At 46.5% G+C, this 12,784-nt stretch overlaps 26 non-coding genes across 26 annotated transcripts; all 26 read left to right on the top strand.

The window, feature by feature from the left end:
- Positions 1–594: 594 nt before the first annotated feature.
- Positions 595–677, top strand: TRNAL-CAG (transfer RNA leucine (anticodon CAG)). The gene has a single exon. It is a non-coding gene; the product is annotated as a tRNA-Leu (tRNA).
- Positions 678–779: 102 nt separating this feature from the next.
- On the top strand, positions 780–852 carry TRNAT-UGU (transfer RNA threonine (anticodon UGU)). The gene has a single exon. It is a non-coding gene; the product is annotated as a tRNA-Thr (tRNA).
- Positions 853–1,319: 467 nt separating this feature from the next.
- TRNAL-CAG (transfer RNA leucine (anticodon CAG)) lies at positions 1,320–1,402 on the top strand. The gene has a single exon. It is a non-coding gene; the product is annotated as a tRNA-Leu (tRNA).
- Positions 1,403–1,503: 101 nt separating this feature from the next.
- Positions 1,504–1,576, top strand: TRNAT-UGU (transfer RNA threonine (anticodon UGU)). Its single transcript has one exon. It is a non-coding gene; the product is annotated as a tRNA-Thr (tRNA).
- Positions 1,577–2,229: 653 nt separating this feature from the next.
- Positions 2,230–2,302, top strand: TRNAT-UGU (transfer RNA threonine (anticodon UGU)). Its single transcript has one exon. It is a non-coding gene; the product is annotated as a tRNA-Thr (tRNA).
- A 467-nt stretch (positions 2,303–2,769) lies between these two features.
- On the top strand, positions 2,770–2,852 carry TRNAL-CAG (transfer RNA leucine (anticodon CAG)). The gene has a single exon. It is a non-coding gene; the product is annotated as a tRNA-Leu (tRNA).
- A 104-nt stretch (positions 2,853–2,956) lies between these two features.
- TRNAT-UGU (transfer RNA threonine (anticodon UGU)) lies at positions 2,957–3,029 on the top strand. The gene has a single exon. It is a non-coding gene; the product is annotated as a tRNA-Thr (tRNA).
- Positions 3,030–3,497: 468 nt separating this feature from the next.
- Positions 3,498–3,580, top strand: TRNAL-CAG (transfer RNA leucine (anticodon CAG)). The gene has a single exon. It is a non-coding gene; the product is annotated as a tRNA-Leu (tRNA).
- A 595-nt stretch (positions 3,581–4,175) lies between these two features.
- On the top strand, positions 4,176–4,258 carry TRNAL-CAG (transfer RNA leucine (anticodon CAG)). Its single transcript has one exon. It is a non-coding gene; the product is annotated as a tRNA-Leu (tRNA).
- A 104-nt stretch (positions 4,259–4,362) lies between these two features.
- Positions 4,363–4,435, top strand: TRNAT-UGU (transfer RNA threonine (anticodon UGU)). Its single transcript has one exon. It is a non-coding gene; the product is annotated as a tRNA-Thr (tRNA).
- Positions 4,436–4,902: 467 nt separating this feature from the next.
- Positions 4,903–4,985, top strand: TRNAL-CAG (transfer RNA leucine (anticodon CAG)). Its single transcript has one exon. It is a non-coding gene; the product is annotated as a tRNA-Leu (tRNA).
- Positions 4,986–5,088: 103 nt separating this feature from the next.
- TRNAT-UGU (transfer RNA threonine (anticodon UGU)) lies at positions 5,089–5,161 on the top strand. Its single transcript has one exon. It is a non-coding gene; the product is annotated as a tRNA-Thr (tRNA).
- A 468-nt stretch (positions 5,162–5,629) lies between these two features.
- TRNAL-CAG (transfer RNA leucine (anticodon CAG)) lies at positions 5,630–5,712 on the top strand. The gene has a single exon. It is a non-coding gene; the product is annotated as a tRNA-Leu (tRNA).
- A 644-nt stretch (positions 5,713–6,356) lies between these two features.
- Positions 6,357–6,439, top strand: TRNAL-CAG (transfer RNA leucine (anticodon CAG)). The gene has a single exon. It is a non-coding gene; the product is annotated as a tRNA-Leu (tRNA).
- Positions 6,440–7,083: 644 nt separating this feature from the next.
- TRNAL-CAG (transfer RNA leucine (anticodon CAG)) lies at positions 7,084–7,166 on the top strand. The gene has a single exon. It is a non-coding gene; the product is annotated as a tRNA-Leu (tRNA).
- A 101-nt stretch (positions 7,167–7,267) lies between these two features.
- On the top strand, positions 7,268–7,340 carry TRNAT-UGU (transfer RNA threonine (anticodon UGU)). Its single transcript has one exon. It is a non-coding gene; the product is annotated as a tRNA-Thr (tRNA).
- A 468-nt stretch (positions 7,341–7,808) lies between these two features.
- TRNAL-CAG (transfer RNA leucine (anticodon CAG)) lies at positions 7,809–7,891 on the top strand. Its single transcript has one exon. It is a non-coding gene; the product is annotated as a tRNA-Leu (tRNA).
- A 641-nt stretch (positions 7,892–8,532) lies between these two features.
- On the top strand, positions 8,533–8,615 carry TRNAL-CAG (transfer RNA leucine (anticodon CAG)). Its single transcript has one exon. It is a non-coding gene; the product is annotated as a tRNA-Leu (tRNA).
- A 102-nt stretch (positions 8,616–8,717) lies between these two features.
- Positions 8,718–8,790, top strand: TRNAT-UGU (transfer RNA threonine (anticodon UGU)). Its single transcript has one exon. It is a non-coding gene; the product is annotated as a tRNA-Thr (tRNA).
- A 564-nt stretch (positions 8,791–9,354) lies between these two features.
- TRNAT-UGU (transfer RNA threonine (anticodon UGU)) lies at positions 9,355–9,427 on the top strand. Its single transcript has one exon. It is a non-coding gene; the product is annotated as a tRNA-Thr (tRNA).
- Positions 9,428–9,894: 467 nt separating this feature from the next.
- On the top strand, positions 9,895–9,977 carry TRNAL-CAG (transfer RNA leucine (anticodon CAG)). Its single transcript has one exon. It is a non-coding gene; the product is annotated as a tRNA-Leu (tRNA).
- Positions 9,978–10,078: 101 nt separating this feature from the next.
- TRNAT-UGU (transfer RNA threonine (anticodon UGU)) lies at positions 10,079–10,151 on the top strand. Its single transcript has one exon. It is a non-coding gene; the product is annotated as a tRNA-Thr (tRNA).
- Positions 10,152–10,810: 659 nt separating this feature from the next.
- TRNAT-UGU (transfer RNA threonine (anticodon UGU)) lies at positions 10,811–10,883 on the top strand. Its single transcript has one exon. It is a non-coding gene; the product is annotated as a tRNA-Thr (tRNA).
- Positions 10,884–11,351: 468 nt separating this feature from the next.
- On the top strand, positions 11,352–11,434 carry TRNAL-CAG (transfer RNA leucine (anticodon CAG)). Its single transcript has one exon. It is a non-coding gene; the product is annotated as a tRNA-Leu (tRNA).
- A 641-nt stretch (positions 11,435–12,075) lies between these two features.
- On the top strand, positions 12,076–12,158 carry TRNAL-CAG (transfer RNA leucine (anticodon CAG)). The gene has a single exon. It is a non-coding gene; the product is annotated as a tRNA-Leu (tRNA).
- Positions 12,159–12,260: 102 nt separating this feature from the next.
- TRNAT-UGU (transfer RNA threonine (anticodon UGU)) lies at positions 12,261–12,333 on the top strand. Its single transcript has one exon. It is a non-coding gene; the product is annotated as a tRNA-Thr (tRNA).
- The last annotated feature ends 451 nt before the right edge of the window (positions 12,334–12,784 follow it).

Genomic DNA, 12,784 nt, shown 5'->3' with positions numbered 1-12,784 from the left:
CAAGAACGTTTTTTTTTTTTTTTTTTTTAACACATTTACACAACAGAGCACTGTGGCTCTAGAGCTCAGGGGTTAGAGCACTGGTCTTGTAAACCAGGGGTCGTGAGTTCAAATCTCACTAGGGCCTAAGCGTTATTTCATGCGCTGTATCTTTCTTTCCTGACAACCTATTTTCTTTCACCAGCTGTCTTATCAAAAACCGCCACTGCCTCTAGGTCAACTCCCCTTACATGAAAGATCACATTACATTCAACCCTGGTCAAGGTTCACAACATTGACCCCACTTTGAGCAAAAAAAAAAAAAAAACCTTACTGGCTCCAAGAAGACTTAGACCACATTCATAACATTCTCTTCCTAAAAAGAGAGCGGCCGTATTCCGTTCTTCTGGATGGCCAAGAAGCCAACACTGGTGCTTATGCCACCATTCATGGGTTGGCCTAATAACGGTAGCTATGATTCTAGAGCTGGAGGCTGCCTTACTTCTGCCCTCAAGGGCTAGGTGCCATTCACATGTCTTGATTGAAGGCTTCGTAGAAGACCACAATTCAGCTCTCTCAACCACCCTACTTTCCGGTTGCACAATGCACCTCCGTGTCAGGATGGCCGAGCGGTCTAAGGCGCTGCGTTCAGGTCGCAGTCTCCTATGGAGGCGTGGGTTCAAATCCCACTTCTGACAGCGTTTGCATGGTTTTTTCACGGTTCCCCTACCTGCTAGTCTTTCACAGCCAAGAACGTTTTTTTTTTTTTTTTTTAACACATTTACACAACAGAGCACTGTGGCTCTATAGCTCAGGGGTTAGAGCACTGGTCTTGTAAACCAGGGGTCGTGAGTTCAAATCTCACTAGGGCCTAAGCGTTATTTCATGTGCTGTATCTTTCTTTCCTGACAACCTATTTTCTTTCACCAGCTGTCTTATCAAAAACCGCCACTGCCTCTAGGTCAACTCCCCTTACATGAAAGATCACATTACATTCAACCCTGGTCAAGGTTCACAACATTGACCCCACTTTGAGCAAAAAAAAAAAAAAAACCTTACTGGCTCCAAGAAGACTTAGACCACATTCATAACATTCTCTTCCTAAAAAGAGAGCGGCCGTATTCCGTTCTTCTGGATGGCCAAGAAGCCAACACTGGTGCTTATGCCACCATTCATGGGTTGGCCTAATAACGGTAGCTATGATTCTAGAGCTGGAGGCTGCCTTACTTCTGCCCTCAAGGGCTAGGTGCCATTCACATGTCTTGATTGAAGGCTTCGTAGAAGACCACAATTCAGCTCTCTCAACCACCCTACTTTCCGGTGGCACAATGCACCTCCGTGTCAGGATGGCCGAGCGGTCTAAGGCGCTGCGTTCAGGTCGCAGTCTCCCCTGGAGGCGTGGGTTCAAATCCCACTTCTGACAGCGTTTGCATGGTTTTTTCACGGTTCCCCTACCTGCTAGTCTTTCACAGCCAAGAACGTTTTTTTTTTTTTTTTTAACACATTTACACAACAGAGCACTGTGGCTCTATAGCTCAGGGGTTAGAGCACTGGTCTTGTAAACCAGGGGTTGTGAGTTCAAATCTCACTAGGGCCTAAGTGTTATTTCATGCGCTGTATCTTTCTTTCCTGACAACCTATTTTCTTTCACCAGCTGTCTTATCAAAAACCGCCACTGCCTCTAGGTCAACTCCCCTTACATGAAAGATCACATTACATTCAACCCTGGTCAAGGTTCACAACATTGACCCCACTTTGAGCAAAAAAAAAAAAAAAACCTTACTGGCTCCAAGAAGACTTAGACCACATTCATAACATTCTCTTCCTAAAAAGAGAGCGGCCGTATTCCGTTCTTCTGGATGGCCAAGAAGCCAACACTGGTGCTTATGCCACCATTCATGGGTTGGCCTAATAACGGTAGCTATGATTCTAGAGCTGGAGGCTGCCTTACTTCTGCCCTCAAGGGCTAGGTGCCATTCACATGTCTTGATTGAAGGCTTCGTAGAAGACCACAATTCAGCTCTCTCAACCACCCTACTTTCCGGTGGCACAATGCACCTCTGTGTCAGGATGGCTGAGCGGTCTAAGGCGCCGCGTTCAGGTCGCAGTCTCCCCTGGAGGCGTGGGTTCAAATCCCACTTCTGACAGCGTTTGCATGGTTTTTTCACGGTTCCCCTACCTGCTAGTCTTTCACAGCCAAGAACATTTTTTTTTTTTTTTTTTTAACACATTTACACAACAGAGCACTGTGGCTCTATAGCTCAGGGGTTAGAGCACTGGTCTTGTAAACCAGGGGTCGTGAGTTCAAATCTCACTAGGGCCTAAGCGTTATTTCATGCGCTGTATCTTTCTTTCCTGACAACCTATTTTCTTTCACCAGCTGTCTTATCAAAAACCGCCACTGCCTCTAGGTCAACTCCCCTTACATGAAAGATCACATTACATTCAACCCTGGTCAAGGTTCACAACATTGACCCCACTTTGAGCAAAAAAAAAAAAAAAACCTTACTGGCTCCAAGAAGACTTAGACCGCATTCATAACATTCTCTTCCTAAAAAGAGAGCGGCCGTATTCCGTTCTTCTGGATGGCCAAGAAGCCAACACTGGTGCTTATGCCACCATTCATGGGTTGGCCTAATAACGGTAGCTATGATTCTCGAGCTGGAGGCTGCCTTACTTCTGCCCTCAAGGGCTAGGTGCCATTCACATGTCTTGATTGAAGGCTTCGTAGAAGACCACAATTCAGCTCTCTCAACCACCCTACTTTCCGGTGGCACAATGCACCTCCGTGTCAGGATGGCCGAGCGGTCTAAGGCGCTGCGTTCAGGTCGCAGTCTCCCCTGGAGGCGTGGGTTCAAATCCCACTTCTGACAGCGTTTGCATGGTTTTTTCACGGTTCCCCTACCTGCTAGTCTTTCACAGCCAAGAACGTTTTTTTTTTTTTTTTTTTTAACACATTTACACAACAGAGCACTGTGGCTCTATAGCTCAGGGGTTAGAGCACTGGTCTTGTAAACCAGGGGTCGTGAGTTCAAATCTCACTAGGGCCTAAGCGTTATTTCATGCGCTGTATCTTTCTTTCCTGACAACCTATTTTCTTTCACCAGCTGTCTTATCAAAAACCGCCACTGCCTCTAGGTCAACTCCCCTTACATGAAAGATCACATTACATTCAACCCTGGTCAAGGTTCACAACATTGACCCCACTTTGAGCAAAAAAAAAACAAAAAACCTTACTGGCTCCAAGAAGACTTAGACCGCATTCATAACATTCTCTTCCTAAAAAGAGAGCGGCCGTATTCCGTTCTTCTGGATGGCCAAGAAGCCAACACTGGTGCTTATGCCACCATTCATGGGTTGGCCTAATAACGGTAGCTATGATTCTAGAGCTGGAGGCTGCCTTACTTCTGCCCTCAAGGGCTAGGTGCCATTCACATGTCTTGATTGAAGGCTTCGTAGAAGACCACAATTCAGCTCTCTCAACCACCCTACTTTCCGGTGGCACAATGCACCTCCGTGTCAGGATGGCCGAGCGGTCTAAGGCGCTGCGTTCAGGTCGCAGTCTCCCCTGGAGGCGTGGGTTCAAATCCCACTTCTGACAGCGTTTGCATGGTTTTTTCACGGTTCCCCTACCTGCTAGTCTTTCACAGCCAAGAACGTTTTTTTTTTTTTTTTTTTTAACACATTTACACAACAGAGCACTGTGTGAGTTCAAATCTCACTAGGGCCTAAGCGTTATTTCATGCGCTGTATCTTTCTTTCCTGACAACCTATTTTCTTTCACCAGCTGTCTTATCAAAAACCGCCACTGCCTCTAGGTCAACTCCCCTTACATGAAAGATCACATTACATTCAACCCTGGTCAAGGTTCACAACATTGACCCCACTTTGAGCAAAAAAAAAAAAAAACCTTACTGGCTCCAAGAAGACTTAGACCACATTCATAACATTCTCTTCCTAAAAAGAGAGCGGCCGTATTCCGTTCTTCTGGATGGCCAAGAAGCCAACACTGGTGCTTATGCCACCATTCATGGGTTGGCCTAATAACGGTAGCTATGATTCTAGAGCTGGAGGCTGCCTTACTTCTGCCCTCAAGGGCTAGGTGCCATTCACATGTCTTGATTGAAGGCTTCGTAGAAGACCACAATTCAGCTCTCTCAACCACCCTACTTTCCGGTGGCACAATGCACCTCCGTGTCAGGATGGCCGAGCGGTCTAAGGCGCTGCGTTCAGGTCGCAGTCTCCCCTGGAGGCGTGGGTTCAAATCCCACTTCTGACAGCGTTTGCATGGTTTTTTCACGGTTCCCCTACCTGCTAGTCTTTCACAGCCAAGAACGTTTTTTTTTTTTTTTTTTTTAACACATTTACACAACAGAGCACTGTGGCTCTATAGCTCAGGGGTTAGAGCACTGGTCTTGTAAACCAGGGGTCGTGAGTTCAAATCTCACTAGGGCCTAAGCGTTATTTCATGCGCTGTATCTTTCTTTCCTGACAACCTATTTTCTTTCACCAGCTGTCTTATCAAAAACCGCCACTGCCTCTAGGTCAACTCCCCTTACATGAAAGATCACATTACATTCAACCCTGGTCAAGGTTCACAACATTGACCCCACTTTGAGCAAAAAAAAAAAAAAAACCTTACTGGCTCCAAGAAGACTTAGACCACATTCATAACATTCTCTTCCTAAAAAGAGAGCGGCCGTATTCCGTTCTTCTGGATGGCCAAGAAGCCAACACTGGTGCTTATGCCACCATTCATGGGTTGGCCTAATAACGGTAGCTATGATTCTAGAGCTGGAGGCTGCCTTACTTCTGCCCTCAAGGGCTAGGTGCCATTCACATGTCTTGATTGAAGGCTTCGTAGAAGACCACAATTCAGCTCTCTCAACCACCCTACTTTCCGGTGGCACAATGCACCTCCGTGTCAGGATGGCTGAGCGGTCTAAGGCGCTGCGTTCAGGTCGCAGTCTCCCCTGGAGGCGTGGGTTCAAATCCCACTTCTGACAGCGTTTGCATGGTTTTTTCACGGTTCCCCTACCTGCTAGTCTTTCACAGCCAAGAACGTTTTTTTTTTTTTTTTTTTAACACATTTACACAACAGAGCACTGTGGCTCTATAGCTCAGGGGTTAGAGCACTGGTCTTGTAAACCAGGGGTCGTGAGTTCAAATCTCACTAGGGCCTAAGCGTTATTTCATGCGCTGTATCTTTCTTTCCTGACAACCTATTTTCTTTCACCAGCTGTCTTATCAAAAACCGCCACTGCCTCTAGGTCAACTCCCCTTACATGAAAGATCACATTACATTCAACCCTGGTCAAGGTTCACAACATTGACCCCACTTTGAGCAAAAAAAAAAAAAAAAACCTTACTGGCTCCAAGAAGACTTAGACCACATTCATAACATTCTCTTCCTAAAAAGAGAGCGGCCGTATTCCGTTCTTCTGGATGGCCAAGAAGCCAACACTGGTGCTTATGCCACCATTCATGGGTTGGCCTAATAACGGTAGCTATGATTCTAGAGCTGGAGGCTGCCTTACTTCTGCCCTCAAGGGCTAGGTGCCATTCACATGTCTTGATTGAAGGCTTCGTAGAAGACCACAATTCAGCTCTCTCAACCACCCTACTTTCCGGTGGCACAATGCACCTCCGTGTCAGGATGGCCGAGCGGTCTAAGGCGCTGCGTTCAGGTCGCAGTCTCCCCTGGAGGCGTGGGTTCAAATCCCACTTCTGACAGCGTTTGCATGGTTTTTTCACGGTTCCCCTACCTGCTAGTCTTTCACAGCCAAGAACGTTTTTTTTTTTTTTTTTTTTAACACATTTACACAACAGAGCACTGTGGCTCTATAGCTCAGGGGTTAGAGCACTGGTCTTGTAAACCAGGGGTCGTGAGTTCAAATCTCTCTAGGGCCTAAGCGTTATTTCATGCGCTGTATCTTTCTTTCCTGACAACCTATTTTCTTTCAACAGCTGTCTTATCAAAAACCGCCACTGCCTCTAGGTCAACTCCCCTTACATGAAAGATCACATTACATTCAACCCTGGTCAAGGTTCACAACATTGACCCCACTTTGAGCAAAAAAAAAAAAAAAACCTTACTGGCTCCAAGAAGACTTAGACCACATTCATAACATTCTCTTCCTAAAAAGAGAGCGGCCGTATTCCGTTCTTCTGGATGGCCAAGAAGCCAACACTGGTGCTTATCCCACCATTCATGGGTTGGCCAAATAACGGTAGCTATGATTCTAGAGCTGGAGGCTGCCTTACTTCTGCCCTCAAGGGCTAGGTGCCATTCACATGTCTTGATTGAAGGCTTTGTAGAAGACCACAATTCAGCTCTCTCAACCACCCTACTTTCCGGTGGCACAATGCACCTCCGTGTCAGGATGGCCGAGCGGTCTAAGGCGCTGCGTTCAGGTCGCAGTCTCCCCTGGAGGCGTGGGTTCAAATCCCACTTCTGACATCGTTTGCATGGTTTTTTCATGGTTCCCCTACCTGCTAGTCTTTCACAGCCAAGAACGTTTTTTTTTTTTTTTTTTTTAACACATTTACACAACAGAGCACTGTGGCTCTAGAGCTCAGGGGTTAGAGCACTGGTCTTGTAAACCAGGGGTCGTGAGTTCAAATCTCACTAGGGCCTAAGCGTTATTTCATGCGCTGTATCTTTCTTTCCTGACAACCTATTTTCTTTCACCAGCTGTCTTATCAAAAACCGCCACTGCCTCTAGGTCAACTCCCCTTACATGAAAGATCACATTACATTCAACCCTGGTCAAGGTTCACAACATTGACCCCACTTTGAGCAAAAAAAAAAAAAAAACCTTACTGGCTCCAAGAAGACTTAGACCACATTCATAACATTCTCTTCCTAAAAAGAGAGCGGCCGTATTCCGTTCTTCTGGATGGCCAAGAAGCCAACACTGGTGCTTATGCCACCATTCATGGGTTGGCCTAATAACGGTAGCTATGATTCTAGAGCTGGAGGCTGCCTTACTTCTGCCCTCAAGGGCTAGGTGCCATTCACATGTCTTGATTGAAGGCTTCGTAGAAGACCACAATTCAGCTCTCTCAACCACCCTACTTTCCGGTTGCACAATGCACCTCCGTGTCAGGATGGCCGAGCGGTCTAAGGCGCTGCGTTCAGGTCGCAGTCTCCTATGGAGGCGTGGGTTCAAATCCCACTTCTGACAGCGTTTGCATGGTTTTTTCACGGTTCCCCTACCTGCTAGTCTTTCACAGCCAAGAACGTTTTTTTTTTTTTTTTTAACACATTTACACAACAGAGCACTGTGGCTCTATAGCTCAGGGGTTAGAGCACTGGTCTTGTAAACCAGGGGTCGTGAGTTCAAATCTCACTAGGGCCTAAGCGTTATTTCATGTGCTGTATCTTTCTTTCCTGACAACCTATTTTCTTTCACCAGCTGTCTTATCAAAAACCGCCACTGCCTCTAGGTCAACTCCCCTTACATGAAAGATCACATTACATTCAACCCTGGTCAAGGTTCACAACATTGACCCCACTTTGAGCAAAAAAAAAAAAAAAAACCTTACTGGCTCCAAGAAGACTTAGACCACATTCATAACATTCTCTTCCTAAAAAGAGAGCGGCCGTATTCCGTTCTTCTGGATGGCCAAGAAGCCAACACTGGTGCTTATGCCACCATTCATGGGTTGGCCTAATAACGGTAGCTATGATTCTAGAGCTGGAGGCTGCCTTACTTCTGCCCTCAAGGGCTAGGTGCCATTCACATGTCTTGATTGAAGGCTTCGTAGAAGACCACAATTCAGCTCTCTCAACCACCCTACTTTCCGGTGGCACAATGCACCTCCGTGTTAGGATGGCCGAGCGGTCTAAGGCGCTGCGTTCAGGTCGCAGTCTCCCCTGGAGGCGTGGGTTCAAATCCCACTTCTGACAGCGTTTGCATGGTTTTTTCACGGTTCCCCTACCTGCTAGTCTTTCACAGCCAAGAACGTTTTTTTTTTTTTTTTTAACACATTTACACAACAGAGCACTGTGGCTCTAGAGCTCAGGGGTTAGAGCACTGGTCTTGTAAACCAGGGGTCGTGAGTTCAAATCTCACTAGGGCCTAAGCGTTATTTCATGCGCTGTATCTTTCTTTCCTGACAACCTATTTTCTTTCACCAGCTGTCTTATCAAAAACCGCCACTGCCTCTAGGTCAACTCCCCTTACATGAAAGATCACATTACATTCAACCCTGGTCAAGGTTCACAACATTGACCCCACTTTGAGCAAAAAAAAAAAAAAAACCTTACTGGCTCCAAGAAGACTTAGACCACATTCATAACATTCTCTTCCTAAAAAGAGAGCGGCCGTATTCCGTTCTTCTGGATGGCCAAGAAGCCAACACTGGTGCTTATGCCACCATTCATGGGTTGGCCTAATAACGGTAGCTATGATTCTAGAGCTGGAGGCTGCCTTACTTCTGCCCTCAAGGGCTAGGTGCCATTCACATGTCTTGATTGAAGGCTTCGTAGAAGACCACAATTCAGCTCTCTCAACCACCCTACTTTCCGGTGGCACAATGCACCTCCGTGTCAGGATGGCCGAGCGGTCTAAGGCGCTGCGTTCAGGTCGCAGTCTCCCCTGGAGGCGTGGGTTCAAATCCCACTTCTGACAGCGTTTGCATGTTTTTTTCACGGTTCCCCTACCTGCTAGTCTTTCACAGCCAAGAACGTTTTTTTTTTTTTTTTTTAACACATTTACACAACAGAGCACTGTGGCTCTATAGCTCAGGGGTTAGAGCACTGGTCTTGTAAACCAGGGGTCGTGAGTTCAAATCTCACTAGGGCCTAAGCGTTATTTCATGCGCTGTATCTTTCTTTCCTGACAACCTATTTTCTTTCACCAGCTGTCTTATCAAAAACCGCCACTGCCTCTAGGTCAACTCCCCTTACATGAAAGATCACATTACATTCAACCCTGGTCAAGGTTCACAACATTGACCCCACTTTGAGCAAAAAAAAAAAAAAAAACCTTACTGGCTCCAAGAAGACTTAGACCACATTCATAACATTCTCTTCCTAAAAAGAGAGCGGCCGTATTCCGTTCTTCTGGATGGCCAAGAAGCCAACACTGGTGCTTATGCCACCATTCATGGGTTGGCCTAATAACGGTAGCTATGATTCTAGAGCTGGAGGCTGCCTTACTTCTGCCCTCAAGGGCTAGGTGCCATTCACATGTCTAAGCGGTCTAAGGCGCTGCGTTCAGGTCGCAGTCTCTCCTGGAGGCGTGGGTTCAAATCCCACTTCTGACAGCGTTTGCATGGTTTTTTCACGGTTCCCCTACCTGCTAGTCTTTCACAGCCAAGAACGTTTGTTTTTTTTTTTTTTAACACATTTACACAACAGAGCACTGTGGCTCTATAGCTCAGGGGTTAGAGCACTGGTCTTGTAAACCAGGGGTCGTGAGTTCAAATCTCACTAGGGCCTAAGCGTTATTTCATGTGCTGTATCTTTCTTTCCTGACAACCTATTTTCTTTCACCAGCTGTCTTATCAAAAACCGCCACTGCCTCTAGGTCAACTCCCCTTACATGAAAGATCACATTACATTCAACCCTGGTCAAGGTTCACAACATTGACTCCACTTTGAGCAAAAAAAAAAAAAAAACCTTACTGGCTCCAAGAAGACTTAGACCACATTCATAACATTCTCTTCCTAAAAAGAGAGCGGCCGTATTCCGTTCTTCTGGATGGCCAAGAAGCCAACACTGGTGCTTATGCCACCATTCATGGGTTGGCCTAATAACGGTAGCTATGATTCTAGAGCTGGAGGCTGCCTTACTTCTGCCCTCAAGGGCTAGGTGCCATTCACATGTCTTGATTGAAGGCTTCGTAGAAGACCACAATTCAGCTCTCTCAACCACCCTACTTTCCGGTGGCACAATGCACCTCCGTGTCAGGATGGCCGAGCGGTCTAAGGCGCTGCGTTCAGGTCGCAGTCTCCCCTGGAGGCGTGGGTTCAAATCCCACTTCTGACAGCGTTTGCATGGTTTTTTCACGGTTCCCCTACCTGCTAGTCTTTCACAGCCAAGAACGTTTTTTTTTTTTTTTTTAACACATTTACACAACAGAGCACTGTGGCTCTATAGCTCAGGGGTTAGAGCACTGGTCTTGTAAACCAGGGGTCGTGAGTTCAAATCTCACTAGGGCCTAAGTGTTATTTCATGCGCTGTATCTTTCTTTCCTGACAACCTATTTTCTTTCACCAGCTGTCTTATCAAAAACCGCCACTGCCTCTAGGTCAACTCCCCTTACATGAAAGATCACATTACATTCAACCCTGGTCAAGGTTCACAACATTGACCCCACTTTGAGCAAAAAAAAAAAAAAAAACCTTACTGGCTCCAAGAAGACTTAGACCACATTCATAACATTCTCTTCCTAAAAAGAGAGCGGCCGTATTCCGTTCTTCTGGATGGCCAAGAAGCCAACACTGGTGCTTATGCCACCATTCATGGGTTGGCCTAATAACGGTAGCTATGATTCTAGAGCTGGAGGCTGCCTTACTTCTGCCCTCAAGGGCTAGGTGCCATTCACATGTCTTGATTGAAGGCTTCGTAGAAGACCACAATTCAGCTCTCTCAACCACCCTACTTTCCGGTGGCACAATGCACCTCTGTGTCAGGATGGCTGAGCGGTCTAAGGCGCTGCGTTCAGGTCGCAGTCTGCCCTGGAGGCGTGGGTTCAAATCCCACTTCTGACAGCGTTTGCATGGTTTTTTCACGGTTCCCCTACCTGCTAGTCTTTCACAGCCAAGAACGTTTTTTTTTTTTTTTTTTTTTTTTAACACATTTACACAACAGAGCACTGTGGCTCTATAGCTCAGGGGTTAGAGCACTGGTCTTGTAAACCAGGGGTCGTGAGTTCAAATCTCACTAGGGCCTAAGCGTTATTTCATGTGCTGTATCTTTCTTTCCTGACAACCTATTTTCTTTCACCAGCTGTCTTATCAAAAACCGCCACTGCCTCTAGGTCAACTCCCCTTACATGAAAGATCACATTACATTCAACCCTGGTCAAGGTTCACAACATTGACCCCACTTTGAGCAAAAAAAAAAAAAAAAACCTTACTGGCTCCAAGAAGACTTAGACCACATTCATAACATTCTCTTCCTAAAAAGAGAGCGGCCGTATTCCGTTCTTCTGGATGGCCAAGAAGCCAACACTGGTGCTTATGCCACCATTCATGGGTTGGCCTAATAACGGTAGCTATGATTCTAGAGCTGGAGGCTGCCTTACTTCTGCCCTCAAGGGCTAGGTGCCATTCACATGTCTTGATTGAAGGCTTCGTAGAAGACCACAATTCAGCTCTCTCAACCACCCTACTTTCCGGTGGCACAATGCACCTCCGTGTTAGGATGGCCGAGCGGTCTAAGGCGCTGCGTTCAGGTCGCAGTCTCCCCTGGAGGCGTGGGTTCAAATCCCACTTCTGACAGCGTTTGCATGGTTTTTTCACGGTTCCCCTACCTGTTAGTCTTTCACAGCCAAGAACGTTTTTTTTTTTTTTTTTAACACATTTACACAACAGAGCACTGTGGCTCTAGAGCTCAGGGGTTAGAGCACTGGTCTTGTAAACCAGGGGTCGTGAGTTCAAATCTCACTAGGGCCTAAGCGTTATTTCATGCGCTGTATCTTTCTTTCCTGACAACCTATTTTCTTTCACCAGCTGTCTTATCAAAAACCGCCACTGCCTCTAGGTCAACTCCCCTTACATGAAAGATCACATTACATTCAACCCTGGTCAAGGTTCACAACATTGACCCCACTTTGAGCAAAAAAAAAAAAAAAACCTTACTGGCTCCAAGAAGACTTAGACCACATTCATAACATTCTCTTCCTAAAAAGAGAGCGGCCGTATTCCGTTCTTCTGGATGGCCAAGAAGCCAACACTGGTGCTTATGCCACCATTCATGGGTTGGCCTAATAACGGTAGCTATGATTCTAGAGCTGGAGGCTGCCTTACTTCTGCCCTCAAGGGCTAGGTGCCATTCACATGTCTTGATTGAAGGCTTCGTAGAAGACCACAATTCAGCTCTCTCAACCACCCTACTTTCCGGTGGCACAATGCACCTCCGTGTCAGGATGGCCGAGCGGTCTAAGGCGCTGCGTTCAGGTCGCAGTCTCCCCTGGAGGCGTGGGTTCAAATCCCACTTCTGACAGCGTTTGCATGGTTTTTTCACGGTTCCCCTACCTGCTAGTCTTTCACAGCCAAGAACGTTTTTTTTTTTTTTTTTTAACACATTTACACAACAGAGCACTGTGGCTCTATAGCTCAGGGGTTAGAGCACTGGTCTTGTAAACCAGGGGTCGTGAGTTCAAATCTCACTAGGGCCTAAGCGTTATTTCATGTGCTGTATCTTTCTTTCCTGACAACCTATTTTCTTTCACCAGCTGTCTTATCTTAAACCGCCACTGCCTCTAGGTCAACTCCCCTTACATGAAAGATCACATTACATTCAACCCTGGTCAAGGTTCACAACATTGACCCCACTTTGAGCAAAAAAAAAAAAAAAACCTTACTGGCTCCAAGAAGACTTAGACCACATTCATAACATTCTCTTCCTAAAAAGAGAGCGGCCGTATTCCGTTCTTCTGGATGGCCAAGAAGCCAACACTGGTGCTTATGCCACCATTCATGGGTTGGCCTAATAACGGTAGCTATGATTCTAGAGCTGGAGGCTGCCTTACTTCTGCCCTCAAGGGCTAGGTGCCATTCACATGTCTTGATTGAAGGCTTCGTAGAAGACCACAATTCAGCTCTCTCAACCACCCTACTTTCCGGTGG

The sequence above is a fragment of the Hyperolius riggenbachi genome, chromosome 1 (assembly GCF_040937935.1).
Source record: "Hyperolius riggenbachi isolate aHypRig1 chromosome 1, aHypRig1.pri, whole genome shotgun sequence".
Classification (NCBI taxonomy): domain Eukaryota; kingdom Metazoa; phylum Chordata; class Amphibia; order Anura; family Hyperoliidae; genus Hyperolius; species Hyperolius riggenbachi.
Note: the sequence above shows the minus strand (reverse complement) of the source record. Positions and strands in the feature narration are given on the sequence as shown.